Source organism: Otolemur garnettii, unplaced genomic scaffold (genome assembly GCF_000181295.1).
Source record: "Otolemur garnettii isolate 467f Iridium unplaced genomic scaffold, OtoGar3 scaffold00063, whole genome shotgun sequence".
Lineage (NCBI taxonomy): Eukaryota > Metazoa > Chordata > Mammalia > Primates > Galagidae > Otolemur > Otolemur garnettii.
Genome location: NW_003852458.1, coordinates 879,094 through 882,920, shown reverse-complemented (window position 1 = coordinate 882,920; position 3,827 = coordinate 879,094). Strand labels below are relative to the sequence as shown.

The 3,827-nt window shown below is 38.3% G+C and overlaps 1 protein-coding gene across 1 annotated transcript in view; it reads left to right on the top strand.

Annotated features, from left to right (window-relative positions):
- The window catches only part of DROSHA (drosha ribonuclease III), a 127,781-nt gene that overhangs the window by 77,717 nt on the left and 46,237 nt on the right, over nucleotides 1-3,827 (top strand). The gene's annotated exons all lie outside the window — the stretch shown is intronic.

Sequence of the window (3,827 nt, the reverse complement as noted above, 5' to 3'; positions counted from 1 at the left end):
GTCTCTTTATCTTTCCATAATTTTTGTGTTCAAGAAGGCTTATGTTTTTCTTCTGACGGTTAGGTTTATACTAACAACGTCATGGTATAATGAAATTTCTCCCTCATCTCCCTTTCCATGTGTTCATGTGTATCTTACTGTCTTTTGTTGAAACTAGCTGCTGTCTGCTTCTTGCTAAAATCCTCCCTCTCACCTGACATGTTTTTGGAAATCCTATCCTTTTGCTGCAAGTTGATAAGGCTGACAGCAGCCTCCTCCTCCTCTCATTTTATGATGGCTGAAATGATCTGTGTTTGAGTGTGTAACTGTTTCTTCTAATATTGACTCAGAATTATCTAAGGTAATCACTGATTTGTATGTTAATGTCTAATCCCCTCACTTTAGCTTGTCTGAACCTAGTTTTCTAGAACATTTCTCCAGAAGGGATTATAGAAACAATGGTCTGTAACTTTCTGCTTGTTCCTAACAGGTTAGGTCTGGGGGATGTAAAATCTGCAGGTCACCACATTTTCCTTCTACATTATCTTAAAACATTCTCCTTGGTTTCTGGCATAAAACATTGCTGTCAAAAGCGTGAGAACACTATGAGTTTTTTAAGTGATTTTGTCCCTTTGTTTTAGTATCCAAAGGATTTTTTTTCTTTAAAAACCAATAGTTTTGCTAGAAACACCCTGGCTTTAACAGTTAGTTTTCCTCTATGTGCCCTGTACCCTTTCACTCCATACTTCCAAGTTCCTCCCCTCCCCCAGCTCCTCAAATTGTCTTTTATCTCTGGAGAGTTTTCTTGTATTCCACATTTTACTATTTTCTATTGTTTAGATTTTCTTCTAAAGGACTCCTATTAAATGCATCTTGTATCTTTTTAGCTTATCTTCTTGATCTTTCATTTTCTCTTGAACCCTTCATTTCTTTTTGACTTTTTTTTGAAATTTTGCTCTTTTTATGTTTTTGTTTTGAGACAGGGTCTCACTTTATTGCCTAGACTAGGGTGCAGAGGCATGATCAGGACTCATTGCAACTCCTGGGCTCAAGCAGTCCTCCTACCTCAGCCTCTGTAGGAGCTGGGACTGCAGGTATGCGCCACCATGCCTGGCTAATATTTAAAGTTATCGTGGAGTGTTGATTTTGCCCGGGCTGGTATCTTATTCATCAAGCAGTCCTCCTCCCTCGGGCTCCCAAAGTACTAGGATTATAGGCATGAGTCACTGTGCCTGACCTCTTTTCTATCTTTTATTTCAAAGATATTCATTGTGTTTATGTGCTTTGGTGTTATTTCTAGTTTAGTCAATATTCTTGAAACGATTATTTCCTTTTATGCCTTTTTTTCTGAATTTTTTCACTTTTAAAATCTTCCTTTCCTCTTATTATCTCATTTCTGAATTTTTGTGATGTTCATTGGTAGTTTTTATTTGTAGCTCCAATTATTTTCTGATTTATTTTAGCATAGTTTAAGGTTATGCTTTCCGTCTTATGTTGTTGGTATGTTTTTCTGGAACGTTGTTCTTATCAGCAGAGATATTATTCTGTTCTTCTTTTTTCTTGTAAATTTCTTGGATGAGATTTTATCATGATTCTTTTCAGTTGCTCTTTAAGTTAAGTAAATTAGTTAAAATAAAGAGTTCCTGTACCTTCATAAAGGAGGTCTAAGCCAGGGTGGCTTTTCTGGTTCTAGAGCTCCTCCTCACGTTGCTGTTACAAAGTGATAAAGATAATGGCCTCACCGCATCCACGTCTCTCCTCTAGTTTCATCTGGACCTTCTCTTTCTGTTGCCCTTGATTATCCCTGTCCTTCTAAGTGTGACTTGTCCTCCTAGCACTCCCTTACTGTAGGGCTTTACCTTGAAAGGGAGCTTAGCTTTTATGTGTTTTTTGTGTTTGAGTGTTTATAGGTCCCAGACTTCCCTAGCGCTGTTAGACCGGCCTTTTGTCCTCACCTAATGAATAGATTCTACAGAGCCCTCTCTGGTTTTGATCCTGTTTCCAGGGAACACTGTTGTTAATTTTGTGTTTCTTCCACCCTCAGGGCCATCAGGAGCCTTGGTTCTCTCTCCCACGCAGACACTGAGACCATACAGCTCTTTGTTCTCATCTACTCTTGTTTAGGGGTGCATGGAGATACCTTGTCGTTTAGTTTTTATGTGGATATTGCTCATGGATCTTTCATTTTGTTTGTCTAGTTGCTCTGTTTTCATGGGAGAATTTGAAGAGATTTTAAAACTGTACACTGACATTTTACCACAATCTTTCAAAAAGAGCTTTCTTTTCCCTTTAATGCAAGCAATTACCAGACATGAATTAGGTGCTTGAAGATTATATTTCAGCATTGATACTTCTAACAACTAGAAAATTTCTAAAAGCTAGAAATTTTAATTAACTTGTAAATAACATTGAGACTTACCTGTCTGGGATTTGAGATGGGTATGGGCCGTCCATACCTTCCCGTGGTACTCACAAGGAACAGATTTATTTGGAAAGAGAAACTGGCTGTATTTGGAACACACTTAGAGGAAGTGGTTAAAGGACTCAAAGCTGTTTAACATGAGAAAAGGTTAAAAGAAAAAAAATTTAGGTTAGCTTGAAGAGGATGTGGGGATTGTGCCATTAAATGCATCTTGTTTCCCAGTAGAACTAGGATCAAAGGGTAAAACCTCTAAAGACACAGATTTGGGCTTAAAGTTAATAGTAATTTTTTAATAATTAGTGAACTCTAAAGAGGGTGCTCTTTTCCTGAGAAGTAGTGATTCATGTCTCATGGGAGGCATTAAAAAAATTAACCATTTACCAAGGAGAGTTCATGCTTTGGAAAGGTCGTTGCACTGTGTGGGCTTCCTGTCCCATCACCTTGAGTTTTTTTTAGCATCAACTCCCTTTAGCTTCCTGCCACTTAGTTGGCTGGTAAACGGTTTGTACTTGGCTATGCACTTTGTTTCCTTATTGTATTTTTGAAAAAACAAATCGGACCAAGTGTCCGTAATTCAGATCCTAATGATGTAGCTTTAGCAAGCCCTCGATGGCAGAAACAGTGTCTTAATCTTTTCTGTCTTCCACAAATACCATAAAGCCTTGTACACGAAAGTGCAAAATAGGTATTTAGTGGCGCGAACTGGTAAGAAAGACTTTCCGTTGATTAGAGATCCTCTTTGGTAGAAGGAATCTTTCTTTATAAGTTAATAATGTAACTGATTTCTATACTTTCCAGCAAATCCGTTTTTTGTGTATTTTTAAACAATGCCAGCTTAAAATACTTCAAAGATGAAATGATGTAAAGCACGTGTCAGTCATCGGTGGGCTGTGCCCATCCTCCAGATTCTAATGAATAAGAATGACTCCTTCATCCTCTGGAGTTCTAAGGGGAACATTATTAAGGAAAAGAAAAAGTTATGCCATCTATAAAATCATCTCCCAGTAAGGAATCTACAGTGAAATGTAAAGTGATTGAAGTAAAAATAAAAGTTCCGTGTCCTCAGGTGCCTTAACTGTCCGGGTAGCTTTATAAAAGTTGTCTTTGGAATGTTAGATCATTACACGTTAAACTTGCAGTGGCGTCTGGAGGTGACCTGCTGAGAAGCTCTTAACTGAGGGAGAGCAACAGGCTTGAGGGGTTTGTGAACCCATTAAAATTGTGTACACCTTTGGCATGTTTTTTCACATGGGCATTTTGGGGGGAGAAATTTATTTTCCATGGATTCTCAGAGTATCTGGGACCTCAAAGAGTTTCAGAGTGAAGAAATCTTAGTCTATGCCTTTATAATTGAAGAGAGGCAGGGAGGCCCAGAAATGCAGGTGCCTTGCTCAAAATCAGACTGCTCTGCTGAATGCTGAAGGAC